This window comes from Heterocephalus glaber, unplaced genomic scaffold, assembly GCF_053883595.1.
Source record: "Heterocephalus glaber isolate CG9 unplaced genomic scaffold, H.glaber_assembly_v1.0 deba00001497, whole genome shotgun sequence".
NCBI lineage: Eukaryota > Metazoa > Chordata > Mammalia > Rodentia > Bathyergidae > Heterocephalus > Heterocephalus glaber.
Genome location: NW_028258320.1, coordinates 71,807,159 through 71,821,220, shown reverse-complemented (window position 1 = coordinate 71,821,220; position 14,062 = coordinate 71,807,159). Strand labels below are relative to the sequence as shown.

General features: G+C 46.6%; 1 protein-coding gene across 2 annotated transcripts in view; it reads right to left on the bottom strand.

Annotated features, from left to right (window-relative positions):
* Positions 1-4,899, bottom strand: part of Gpam (glycerol-3-phosphate acyltransferase, mitochondrial) — a 69,937-nt gene extending 65,038 nt beyond the window's left edge. The window contains exon 1 of one of the 2 annotated variants that reach the window (XM_021253448.2): positions 4,361-4,899. The gene's annotated coding sequence lies outside the window, so the exon portion shown is untranslated. The remainder of the gene's footprint in view (positions 1-4,360) is intronic. The other variant, XM_087185299.1, reaches the window with a different exon arrangement.
* Positions 4,900-14,062: the final 9,163 nt, after the last annotated feature.

Here is a 14,062-nt window from a genome sequence, read left to right as displayed (position 1 = left end):
GCTCTAGGAACTGAAAGGTGATGGTGAATTTTCCACAGCAACTCTACCATCATTTACCTCTTCTGAGGTGGGTGAGGGGATTGGCTTGGGGTACAATTTGCTATTCAAAGTCTCTTTGGATAGCTCTTAGTCTAGCGCCTTATGGCATAACATCTCCATTCTTTCCCCAACACTCAGTCCTTTCTGAGTCCTCCTTCCAAAAGGCAGTTTTCAAATCCAGAATTCAAGCGAAGAGTTGTGTGTCCTGAAATCTCCATCCAATTCCATCTTCCCATGATTATTGTTCTCTTGGGGCATCTCTTGCTGAAACACGGATGTTCTGGGGAGGTTTCTCTATAGCTGTGCTCAGAAAGCAGCAGGCAGGGACTGACTAAAAGACAGCTGAAGGCAAGCTCGAGGACCCAGGTAGAGAAGACGGAGAAACAATTGATAGACCGTTGGTGATCAAGGGCACAGCGCCCCCCCACAGGCAAGGCGGGACACAAAGCTGCCCACAGCACCATTCTTTCAGTCCCAAAGGCTATTTCCTTTCCTCACTTTCTGCAGTCTTAGTCTTCCCACCACCACCCAGAGCCCCTGGCTTTGTCTGAAAAAAAAAAAATAATGCTAACTAGCTCTTTAAAAAGGCTTCGTTAATGCCCTGACAAAGCGCTCACAAAGACACTGTTCACAGTGCCAAAGGAACACAGTGCTCCTGGTAGAAGGCCGAGGGGGCAGCCGTGGGAGCACTCGTGTGCAGCCAAGGATCTGGGCCCTTCTCCAGATCCTCAGCTCCCGCAGCTCCCAGCCTTCCCCTCCAGGACCCCTCAATAGGTTGGTCACCCAGGCTGCCCCCACAGGACACACAGAGCTGCAGCGGGACACGGTTCCTAGAGAGGTGACTTCTGAGAAGATGGCCCCAGGGAGGCGGATGTCAATCTCCTCTGCAGTGAGGGAGCAGGAAAGAGGTGCAGAGAGAGAGGCCTCCTGGAGACAGCATAGGCCAGCTCTTCCTCCTGGGCCCAGACTCCCATCTGTGGAGATGGGAATCTCATGGCTGCCTGTTTGCGCTGTTCTTTGCTGTGAATTGAGAGGCTCGCCTGACTCTGAGCTCTTAAGAAACACTCAGTCCAGCTCCTTCATTTTGTTCTCACAAACTCTCTGGGAGACAGCAGGACCTGGGCCAGGGCAGAGGGCTTGGCCTGCTGCATTCTGGGCTGCGGCCCAGGCAGACACTGTGCTCCAGTGCTGTTGGTTCACCAAAGAGCCTTTTCTTGCCTGGCTCCTGCCCCATCTGAATCAGGTCTTGTGTTCTTTTTCTCATCACAGAAGGGAGAGATCTGTTTATTTATGTGATCTTTTTAATGCCTCTTGCCCCATTCAGTTGTAACTTCCACCCGGGCAGGTGGCTTTCTCTGCCTTCCTCTGCACTCTATCCCCAGCACCTCACACACAGTGGGGACAGAATCTTGGTTCTCAAAGACAGCCTGTGAGAGAAGTCCTGGACCCTTTTACAGAAGAGGAAAGGATGGCTTCAACCACTGAAATAACAAACGGCAAAGCAAGGTGCAACGTCATACTCTACTACATTTCTAACAGAAGATCAAGACACTCCAGAGAATCCCTTAGGCTGAAGACCTTCGTTTAGGTTTCTCTGAATCTGACGTTCTAGAACCAAGTGCCCCAAGACCATTCCCTGAGAGAGGAAGAGAGGGGAATGGGTCCCTTCGGGACTGAGGGCAGCTCAGAGCAGAGTGTCCAGCCTGGCCAAGAGTGGGCCCACGGGCACCAGCAACCAGAGCAGGTGCTAGCCCTGCGGTCTGGGCAGGGAAGGTGAGGCTGAGGGGCACCACAGGCAGGGCGGCTTATCAGTGACCGGGGAGGCAGGGGAAGGACAGGAATATTAGCGGGGACTAGCCACCAGGGTACAGGGAGCCCAAAGCCAAGGGTCTACGACAGTGGCGGAGAATCCATGGCACGCATGTTGTTTTTCTTTGAAGACAAAAAGTGTTGAAGGTATGAGTTGTTTGTCCTAAACTAAAACCTCAGCATTCGGGTTCAGTCCCTAGTCCCGGCACTTTGTGCTGAATAAGTGGGTTTTGGTTGCAGTTTGGACCTCATCTCGAAACAGTTTGCCATCACTGGTCTAGGGAATGTCCTTGCCATGTGAAAAGGGCCAGGGCCTTGAGAATAAACCATATGACACTCAGTCTCAGCTCTGGCAGTTAGCAGCCGGGACAAGTGACTTCTGCTCTCCTAGTCTTAGCTTATTCATCTAAACAGTGGTGGCAAACCTATGGAACCTGTGCTGCAGTGGGCTGTTTGTCACCTTTAAAAGCTCTACAAGGTTCATCATTACTGATCTAAAACACAGGGTGGTGCCAACCCCTCTACATCTGGAGGAGGATGAAGATTTGCTGGCACAGTACCCAAGAGAGTAAGCAAAGCATCCAGGGATGTTTCCTTAAGCCACAGCTGAAGGCCCACTCAGACTTCAGGAGAGACTGAATCTGCACCCACTTAGTAGCACGTCTGAGCTCACAGCCAGGAACACAGTCAGCGCCCATAGCTCAGCTGCATAAATCTGTCAGACGGGGCACATGAGTGTGTTGCCATGTTCCTACCATTTCCCTGCTATCATTCATTCAGTTTTACACTGATTCATTCAGCCCAAGCTGCACCATGGAGCAAAAGCACGTGCTCCATTCACTGTGTTAATTTAGACATTGTATACATTTTCTTAACTCGCAGTTTGTTCATCTGTTAAGTGGCCGATACATGGAGCAAGCACTCCCTCAGTGTTAGCTGTTAGGATCAGGAAGAGCCTACTGCGTGGCAGATACTGGGGCTCCGGGGCCTGGCAAGTCAGGCATGCTCCCCGCTTCCCCAGAGCTCTCAGTCTAGCACAGACAGTGGAGCCAACGACCAGTCACAAGACAACATGGCAGAGGTCCAGTCAAGGAAGCTCAAGGCATCCTAACCTTATAGCGAGATTTCCTGGGTGCTGAGGGCAAGGAGCAGGGGAATATACATAAAGCAAAAAAAGACAAAAGGTGATATATTTGACCATGGCAGGTGCAAAGAACTAGAAGAATATCCATATGGTGAGAGAGATGGAAGAGGGTGACAGAAGGGGCCAGAGAGGCCAGCAGGACCCAGGCCATCCGGACAACGGCAAAGGGAAGCAATGCTCCCAAAAGAGCAGAGAAGACCCAGGCCCGGGAACTCAGTCCTTTGCAGTGGATTGCCCTCCACTCCTCAACATGTCCCATGATTGTGAAGGGACCAGGATTCACTCTAATGAACTCCCCACGTGGAGTGCTCTGAGCATTCCCAGGAAGTCCAGGGGCCCCACAGAGAAATCTCCCCGGGAATCTCCAGAGTAGAGAGTAGGGAGAAGAGCTTCCATCCTTGGAAGCCATGTAGGACTGAGCCGTGGCCTCTCCCCCCACAGCTAACAGAGTAGGGATGATCTGGATGCGAACACCTGAGAATTAAGAAGTCGTGATGGAACCACTTGGGAGTGAAGACTCTCAGTCACCAGGACTGGAGAAAGGAATGTTGTGGCCTGGTTCTTTCCTAACCTATAATGTGTACAGGAGGAAATATGTTTTAAGAATATCAAAGTACCTTAAAAGCATTTTCCCAGCTCAACACTAAAATGATTTTTTTATTATCTTTATATTGCATCCTCCCTCTCTCCGCCACATCCCACTGAACTCAACACAAAGTGGCTTCTTTTATCTGTCTTTTGTCTTCATTCCAGCTGATTACAACCCTGGAGCCCAGCTTTCATCTGCAGGAGGAAGTCCTTGGGCACAAAGCTGTCTTCCCAACCCAAGCACAGAAAGCACCACTGAGCTGGGAATATGATAGGGAGAGAGTGACCCTGCACAACACAAATCTCAGGCAAAGTGGGGACCAAATTCAGAAATGAAGTGCTCAGCTTGACTCTTCCATTGTCTGTAGCCAGCATCACAAAGGTGGGTACAAGGACTTGGATGCCTTGGCAGAGCTTTTAAAGACCAAGAGCCACTGGCAAGTCAAATGTAATGGCATTTCAAGCTAAAGTAATTAGATTTTTAATAAGTATCCTAAACCTCCTCAGGGGTTTAGGGTTGTGAGCCAGGGTGAAGAATTACACAGAGGCCCAAAAAGTAGCTAAACCTCAAGAAGAATTTTACAGGGAGCAAATGCACGCAGCTGCCAGAGCTGCATCACACACCCTTGCAGCTTTGCCAAACAGCAAACAACTTATGCCCAAGACCCTCACTCAGCTGTGTCTCCCTCTCCTGTATCCATTCACTTCCCAGCCCTCCATCCTACCTCCACGTCTGATGTTCTGACATCCTAAGAAACTGGCCCCCGATTTTTTAAATACCTGTATCCTTGACTCCAGTGTTTGGAGGGTTATTCACAATCAGTTGATGAGCAAAGCTGACCAAGACTCTGGAGAAGACAGCCCAGGTGTGGATGAATAAAAAGCTCTTCTGTGCACTTGTTAGTGGGCCAGGGGTTGGAGGATTTCGGGTGCTCTTCGGTAACCTCCGAGACAGCCTCCTGGCAACAGCAAATACTCTCAGCACGGTTTTGAAACACCATAGGAGGAGGAAGGCTCTTTCATTAAATAATAACCAGCTGGAGATAAGGCCTGCTAGGCTGAGCCTGGTCAGCCAATCACATGCTTCCTTCCAACTGCAAGGACAGGCAGGCAGGGCTTCTGGAGTCAGTTCCAGGGCTTGTTACAATTTAATGATGCAGTGGGTGGTGTCTTCTTGGCCCCGGCTGATGGGAATTTTCTAGCTGGGAGTGAAGCTTGGGCTCAGTAACCTCATTCACAGAGAGGTGTCTGTCTAGGGGCTGCAGCAGAGCATCCTGAGCAGTTGCAGGGAGCTGCAGGCTCCCAGCCTGGCTTCCTCTAAATTGGCCAAGAGAGTTCTCGGCGCTGCCAGGAAGCGAGGTTTCAGTGCAGCTGACTGGTGCTGGAGTCACCGGGGGTTGAGCACGTTTGACACCAGATGTGTGGCTCGGAGTGTGACTCTGAAGAGCCCGAGGAAACCCCAGGGACTTGCTGTCACAGGATGGAAATGTTTTCCATGCTATTTCTTATTTCTAGTGCCTACTATAGTAACTTGGGGCTTTTTTGTCTCTTTATCCTTTGTAGCCACCCTTCCTTTCTAAGGTCGTCATTCTTCTTTTAGGCTAGAAGGGGAGCTGTAAAGAGGGTGGGCTCTGGGGCTGAACAGGCCTGCAGGTGGATAATGGCCCTACATCTCGCTAGCCCCATGACCTGGCGGAGTTGCTCAAAGAGTAAATGTTGAAGAAGTCGCCCCACTTCCTAGCAGGCGCATACAGGCCCTGAGAAAATGTCAGTAAACCCTTACATGGTGTCGATACATCAGGACTCGATATTTAAAGGAACTTAAGGGGGACTCTTCTGTTATGTGAAGTACAGTACAATCAACACACATTTTTGTCACACCTTTTATATTAGAGAATATGTTCTAGAGGCCAAAGTAAGGCAATCCTGGTGTGGCTCCCTGCCCTCATGAAAGCTATCACAGTACAGTAAGGGGGCATTAGAGAAGTCCTTAGTACAATGGAACCAGCAGCAGGGCCAGGGAGGGGGCTTGTCCTGAAGGGAGTGAGCCTGTCCCGAGAGAACAAGGAAAAGTCCCTCAGTGGTAGACAGGCACTGGACCAACACTGTCCCAGGGAACTCCCTACAGGACTAATTCGGGGGGGGGGAAAGAAAAAAGAAAAATCAATATTGTCACTCCATCTTAAAAATTATAATAGCCCCCCTGAGCTATAACTCACATACTGTAAAATTCAATGACTTCTAGTGTATTTACAGAGTTGCACAGCTATTAGCAGAATCAACTTTCAAGTACTTCTAAGAAATATTAAGAACGATATTCTCCCCACTCATCCTCAGAAAACCCTTGTCCATGCCTAGCAATCACCCACCCAGTTTGTGTCTCCATGGATTTGTCTATTCTGCACATTTAATGTTAACTGAATCACAAATATGTTACCTTTGTGACTGGCTTCTTTCACCTATCATAATGTTTTCAAGCTTCATTTCTGTCCTTTTTATTTTTTTCCGGTACCAGAAATCAAACTCAGGACCTTGCTCTTGCCAGGCAGATGCAGCACCACTGAGCTAAATCCCTGGCCCTTCTTTCCTTTTTATTGCTGAATAATATTCCATGGTATGAAGACACCACAACTGGTTTATTCAGTCACCCACTGACAAATATTTGAGTAGGTTAGACTTTTTTGCTACTATGAATAAAGATGCTAGGGACATTCTTGTACAAATCTCTCTTCTCTTTGATCCACAAATCCACAAACCCAGAGCAGGAAACAAAACAGATGAGAAAACTCACCATCACCGGGCTGCCCTCCAACCAGGATTTCTAGTATCAAGGTACAGTAATAGCTGAACCTGACACTGGCACCAACTTTCACACACATAAAGTAGTCACCCATTAATCCTCCCCACTACCACACAAAAGAAGCTATTATCGTTATTGCCATTTCAAAGAGAAGGTCATAGAAAATCAGAAAGTTTGAGTAATTTACCAAAAGCTACCTGCCCAAAATTGAAGCCAGAAGAAAAAGCCAGAAGAACACCCTATGTTCCTTCTACTCAACCTCTTCACGCACAGAATAGCTCTCTTCATTCCTCCACGTAGTCAGCCTTGATTTTCAGGATGTTTAGTTCAAAGAGAAGGAGGAAGAAAAAGGAGGAGAAAGAAGAGAAGGAGGAAGGAAAGGAGGGAGGAAGAAAGGGAGGGAAGGAGGGGAAATGAATGAGGTCACCAAATGATTGCTATTGTTAGCATTCTAAAATTTTTACACGAGGTATCACAGTACAGGAGGGTGGCTATAAGGCTGAGAAAGATGAAGTATTGATTTCATCATGAGGCACAGAATTGGTTAACCAGCCACTGAGGACGCAAAGGCAGATGGGTACTGAGACCCAGATGCAGGCTAGGCCAGCTTCGCTTCTCTCCTAGCCCTGACCCAGGGCAGTGCTTCTGCAGGTATGTTGGTTGTTCACCAGGGAGAAAGGAGGGCTTTGGATGGGGTCACTGTGGTTTCAGGTGAGCCAGTGTAAGGATGGCCCCACACACAAGAGGGGGTGAAGAAGGGAATAAGTGAATATGAAAGTCTGAAGGTGCAGGGAAAGGGGGATATTAAAAGCCAAAGAGCAGCACAAAACCAGAGGACATGGGGAAATGTTCCACTGACAGGCTGGCCAGTTTCCCAGCATGACTCACCCACAGAAATGTTTCACCCCACCTATGGAGGCCATTTGATCAAGAGGAGACGTGCTGAGGGGAATGGTGTAGAAACATTGAACAGGGACATAGGTGTGGTGACTGGGAGCTAGAGAGTGTGTGGGTCTAGTTTCTCATCCCCTGTCCAGTCCCAAAGTCCGCAGCCCTCGTAAAGCCCACTAGAGAGGGGCCTCCCCAAGAGGAGGAGGAGAAAGCTCTCGGAGTGGGGGAGGGCCGGGCAAGGTGAAAAAAGGTGAAAAAAGGCCAGTGAAAAGCGGCTTTCATGGGGACTAGGGGTGACAGGATGGAGCAAGGGAAGCCCTGTGTCAGAGGTTTGAGATCACCAGGCATCTCAAGGCTCTGAGCCCCAAGATCAAGTCAACTTCATTCGATTACTATTGTAGTCAGGGTTTTGGCAAGAGAATACACTTACTGGGACACCTAATTTATAGGATTATTTTATAATAATCACCCAAAAGTCAAATGCAAAGGAGTGCAAGAGATTAACTGCACACTAGGGCCCCAAAGAATCCAGCCTGGATCCCAGCAATGGACACAAGTCCAGCTAAAGGGTTAGAGTCCAAGGCAATGTTCGCCATGAGTCCAGCCAGTGGCCTAGAGCCCACAGCAATGTCTTATTCTTGTCCATATTGAGAATCTGCACCTGGAGGTCCAAAGGCCAGTGGTGGAAGCCAGAAAACCTACGTTGGTGAGATGAAGGATTTGAGCCACCAAGCTGAGGGATCCACATTGGAGTCAGGAAGTGACGCTCACGGTGAAGATCAGAGCTCCCCTGACAAAAACAGCAGCCATTCCCAGGGACAGCAAGTCCCCAACTTCCTCCTCTGACATGAACAGCCTAGTTGGTGTCAGAAAAATCACAGCAGGCTTCTCCTAGAAAGTCAACACCCATGATCTTTCCCTCCAGTTCTCTTTTTGTGGCTGTTGACAACAATCCTCAGATGGATCTTCCACGCCCAGACCATGCTGATTCAGTTCAGCTGGGCGTTACAAGTTGACCATCAGTTAATCCACTTCAATTACTCTTTTACTTCTTTGGGGCCCGGACTTGCAGAATTCACTACACATCTGACAAATCACTGTCAGAAAAAGTCAGTTAGAAAAGCTCTCTAAGGGTAGGACAAGCTACTTCCAGGCCCTGCAGAGGCCTGGGATACCTATGATCTACTCTTGGAGCATCAAAGGTGACTTTAAATCTTCTCTCTTTCAGAGCAGTGGGAGTAGTGGACATCAGGTTTCAGGACAAGGCCAGCATGTGTCACTATGTTCTGCTCTTCATTTCCACCATGGTTTAGATCCTGGACTGATGTCTCTTGATCACATCTTCTCATCACAAAAATTCTACAGGGAAGGAAAACCCATTACAGAAAAGAAAAAAGAAAGAACAAGGTCAATTAGCTTGCTTGAGTTCACATAGTTAATTTAATATGTGGTAGAACTGGGTTTGAATCAAAGTCCATCTGACTCTAACATCCATGACCTTTCCATTTGTTTTATGTTGCCACTCATCAGAGAGTTCTTGGATTTATTTTCTGTCTCACAAGTTGCTACTCATTCCCATTCTCCTTTAGTGACTTTTCTAGCACTGCCAAAATCACTTGTGTTTGTGCTTGTGTGTGTGTGTGCGCGCGCGTGTGCGCTTGCTTTTAGCCATGTGGGTCCTGCACCTTCAGATAAGGATGTGGATTTAGTTGTAATTCCTTAGGGCTATGTAAACGTCTGTCCTTAGACAGGTGCCCTGTCATTGGTTTCCTATCATATGTCAGCACCTAAGCAGAGAAGTTGACTCCTGTGACCAGGACATTACCCTATTGTAACCATTTCTGACTACCTTGCCCTCAGATAGGTTGTTTATCCCAGAGAAGAATTTTCATACAAACTTCCATCAGTGGAGCCCCCAACAGTGATACCCATCAATGCACATGTCATGGCCAAACAAAAACCCACTTTAATTCATGCTAGACCTGTACTGTTGAGAACAGATCAAACTCCCATACACACACATTTGTCAACTGAACGTGGACACTACACAATTTGTCACAAATTCAAAAGCATCTTAGCACCAGGCAGTTACTGTAAGTAATAAAATTGGGTTTGATGTAGCTAAAGGGGAGTCCTGGGGTCTGGGGCCAAATGGGGCATCTACCACCTCCAGCCAAATATTGCCGTGGGAAAATGTAGGCCCAGTGTGGTAAGATCATTTTAACTTCAAGATCATTTAACTGGAAATATTAAAATTCATTGTGTAATCATCATTTTGTTTAAATTTGGCGACTGTTCAAAGAAATTAAATACTTTTCAGGTCAAAAATCCCACACAGATTAGCAAGATAAATTCAGCCTGTGGGCTACAGTTTATGTCCTCTAATGTGAACAAAATATGCATCTGCAGACAGGTATTTACTAACCTGGACAGGACAGAAGGTTCTAAGAGCACGCTGAGAGTCAGTCCTCCAGTCCCCCTGCATCCAAAGTCTCCGAGTGCTTAATAAACACAGGATACCAGGGAATCCCCCTGGAAGCCCCAGGGGCAGAAACCCAAAACGTGCATGTCAACAGGGGCCTCCCCTCACCTCAAGTAATTCAGATGTACACTAAAATTTGAGAATCAGGGCTGAGGATTTAGCTCAGTGGTTCTGGTGCCTGCCTCGAAAGCGCAAGGTCCCAAGTCGATCCCTGGTACCCCCCCCAAAAAAAATTGAGAATCATTGACTGTAAGATTCAAAGGGCCTAGGGTGTTAAAACATTTGAGTGTCCTGAAAGCTCTGGAAAACCAGTGAGAATGCCATGATTCAACTTTATTTTCAAAAGATTGGCGCTCTAGATGGGGCCAAAAGATGTGGTCATTATCGACCCCAGAACAATGATTCTCAGCTTGTGGTCCAGGCCCTACTTGCACTGGAATCACTTTGACACCCTCTTGAAATTCAGATTTCCAGGCCCTTCTGATTCACAATTTCTTACATGGGAATACATCTATGGCTAGGTAGTAGGGTGAGCACTTTATATAAAATGCAGCTAAGAACCCTAAAGAATAGATACCATTCTAACCATTTATAGATAAGAAAATGAGGCTCAGGAAGGTGAACTGTGTGAAAGCAGTATAGAGGATATCCTAAAAGAAATAGTATCTTTCTTCCTCAAGAACACAATATTCACCAGTGAAATTATGTGACGTTGGAGGATTTGCTTCAAAATAATGTAAGAGGAGAGATGTGGGTAAAGGGAAAGATGAAACAAAATCTGCCATGAGTTAATTGTTAAAGCTGGGTGATGGGCATATTGAGAGTCTATTATACAATTTTGTATTTTTACTATTTTTCTACATATTTTTTCCACAATGAACAGGAATAAAAGCCTTCCTTTATGCATTACAGAGCTGAACAAATCTATGGTTGCTTAATGAATAGTTTTATCCATTGTTTATGCTTCACCTGGATATTAGCAGGATTCAAGTCATTAAGATTCCTATAAAACCACATACAAATCTCTACAGATCTGTTTTTCTAAAATGGTTCATAAGTGTCTACAAACCAGGGACTCACTAATATAATCACTGTACTTGGTGCAGAGACTTATACTTGGTAGTAGTCAATCAATGCCGAATGGGTGGAGGCAACTTGTGGTCATGGAGACTGCTAAGATGATGCAGAACACCCTGCACACATGCCTCTCCGATTGCCAGATGGGAACATCCTAAGCTTTCCCCTTGGAGCCCCATCTTAAGCTCCCAGCACACCCTGTTCCCAGCAATCTCAGGCTGCTCTGTCACCCTCCCCCTTTTTATTGCCTGTGCCTTTACTGAACACATATTTGCTTATTCAAGTGTGCATATCCAGTCTTCCCAGCTGGGCCATGAGTCCTTGGAGATCAGAACAGTTCCTAAGATCTCTGTAGCCTCCAGTCCTACCCACGTAGGGACAGTGCCCAGTGCCCGCTCCAGAGCACCTGCCCTGAGCACAGCAGACTGATGGCCTCTCAGAGCTGCCACTTTGGATCCACCATGGCACTTCTGCCACCACTGTCTTCCCCACGCTGCTCCTGGACAATGGCTGAGCACAGTGGGAGCCCGTGGCAGCCCCTCTCAGCCTAGACACTTTCCCAGGGCTGCCCTGCAGGCTGAGCCTCCTCCTACCCAATCCTTCTTTCACCCTGTCTTTTCCCAGAGGCCTGAACTGCACCATGCTCCAAGGCCTGCCTACTTCTGCTCCCTCCCCCAATCTTGCTCAAGCATCTGCCCACTAGATCTTGTTTTTTTTATTTTATAAAAAAAAAAACAAAATAAGAAAATAACAACAATTAATGCACTGTGCATCATTATCTTCAAAGTAGTTACTCACAGTACGAGACATAGTCCTCCGTAGCATCTGCTTCTTGGAGGGCCGAAACTGTTGTTCACTTGATGTGCCTGAAAGTCTCTAATAACCAGGCTCTTGCAAGCTCCCTACCTTGGATATGAAAGCTCCCTATCTTGGATAACTCCCTAATTTGCACATAAAACACATTCTATTGACCTCCCAGTTTACATTCAAAGACTTGGTGCAAAACTTTTGTCATAAATTAAACAAATTGTTCTGCACCAAACTGGAATGTTCTATTTTGAAGTTACTCATTCAGGGGAATAAATTGGAAAGATTTGGGGGTCCTATGGCCATAAGCAAAGCAAAGCATTCTCATGGATATATATATATATAGTAAATATTTTAGGCCTTGTGGGCTATATGATCTCTATCATAACTACTCCGCTCTACTATGCAGTGAAAAAACTGCCAAAAATAATGCATAAAGGAGTTTTGTATTTCAACAAAACAATTTAAATAAAAACTAGTGGTGTGTAAGACCGAGGGACTTACCAAACGCTCCAAGGAGCTGACTGCAGCGAAGAACACCCGGGAAGGAACACACCGGACAAGTTGGAAAGTAAAACAGACCTTTATTAGTCTGGCCAGACGGCACTCCCAAGGCAAAGTAGCTTAGAGAGGCAACTAGCCCAGAGTCCGAGGCTGTTCTTATAGGGGTTGAGGGGGAAGTTAACATGTAGATTTACGAGAAAAGGAACAAAGGTTAGTGGTCAACTGTCACGTACTGATGGTCCGCAGACATTTGCAGATTATTCTATAGATTGTGGTGTCCAGAACATCAGTTCCGGGCAAACAAGGAGTTGGAGTAGTTTACTTTGGGACTTTAGTTCTGTTACAGATTTTATCTAGTGTCCCAGAACTGACAAGCATCTTTATCCATTAACTCACATTCAATCACAGTTGGGGCTAGGAGGTTTTATGATTACAGAGTTATGCAGTCCCACAGTGGTCTGGGCCTTGTTGGAGGGCTATAATTTGCTGACCTTTGCCCTAGAGTCGAAAAGACAATGAACATCATGAGGTTACAAGTATGCAGATCCTTCCTTCTTCCTGCTGACAGCAGATGTGAGGAATCCATCAGAAAGCCCCTTCCTGCAGACTTGGGGGCAGCCTCAGAGTCCTAGCACAGGGCTGTGTGCAGAGCAGGCTCAGCTGGCATGCGTAGTAATGTCTATCATTTTCTTAATCTTCAGTTTCCATAATTCCCACCCAAGAAAACTTAGACCACTGATTCAGAAACAAATATAAAAGCATTTTTGAAATGTATAAGTACTTCTTCAATCCAAATGTGCTTCTCTAGAGCTAAAAATCAGCCATTTTAAAAATTAAATAATGAGAAGAAATTAAATTCTTTTATACAAAGTAATTATGATTAGTTTCTGCAGCAAGAACAATTGGACCCAAATAACCCCTTTTCCCCTCTCCTAGAAACAGGGATTTCTTCCTTTAATATATGCACATAAGTGTTTGCTCTCTTTGTCCACTGGCAGAAAACTGGCTGGGCTCTCTGGCCCCAGGCTGGAGTCCAGGAGGCCAATCCATGTTTCCTCCTCCTCCACAGGACAGTGCAAGCTGCCTTCAGTTCCCTCCAAGGCCACCGTGGATGGGACAGTGACCCTGTGCCCTCTCTTCCCTTGGAATTTATTATCAATGCATTTTAGAAAGGCAATCTTGACATCCTCTCTCTCTCTCCTCAACTTGTTCATCAGAAAGATCAAAGCTCTCTGTGAAATATAAAAATACTCAGGACTAAAAACATACCCCCCCAGCCCCTTAGAAGACAAGTCCCCTTACAAATACAAAATAGGTGAATCTTTGCCACTTGGAGATCAACCATCCTGGACTCTGATTATAACCATGGAGTTTGACTGCAGGAAAGGTGCGTGTATCAGTCACACCAAGTGTTCCAGGGTTCAGGATCACCTCCTTGTTTATGTCCAGATGACAAGTTCACAGCATAATCATTTCTGCAGAACGCAATATCCTTTCTTGTTATTATTTAAGCAGACCACTTAGCATCTCAGAAGCACATGTCTTAGGACAAGTTTGTCTTGTTATTCAGCAGGTCAGGTCATTATCCTTCCCCATACATGAAGACTTCTTTGACCTCTGCATATGAAATGCCAGCTCTCTCTGCACTCCCATTCCTTACCACTGCCCTGTGTTGCTGTCTCCCTTCCCTTCTTTTTGTTGGGAGGGAGGGGGCTGCTGGAGGTTAAGCCATGACCTCTACCAAGTGCTCTACCACTGAGCCACTTCCCTGTCTCACCTACCCTCATCCTTCCCCACCACATGAATCACCAAGACTCACTATGCAAAATATTAGAGAGTTCATTATTTACTACCCTCCACCGGATCTCAGTTTCTTAACAGTAATTTTTTTTTTCTCACAGAACTGTCCCTCTCATCTAGA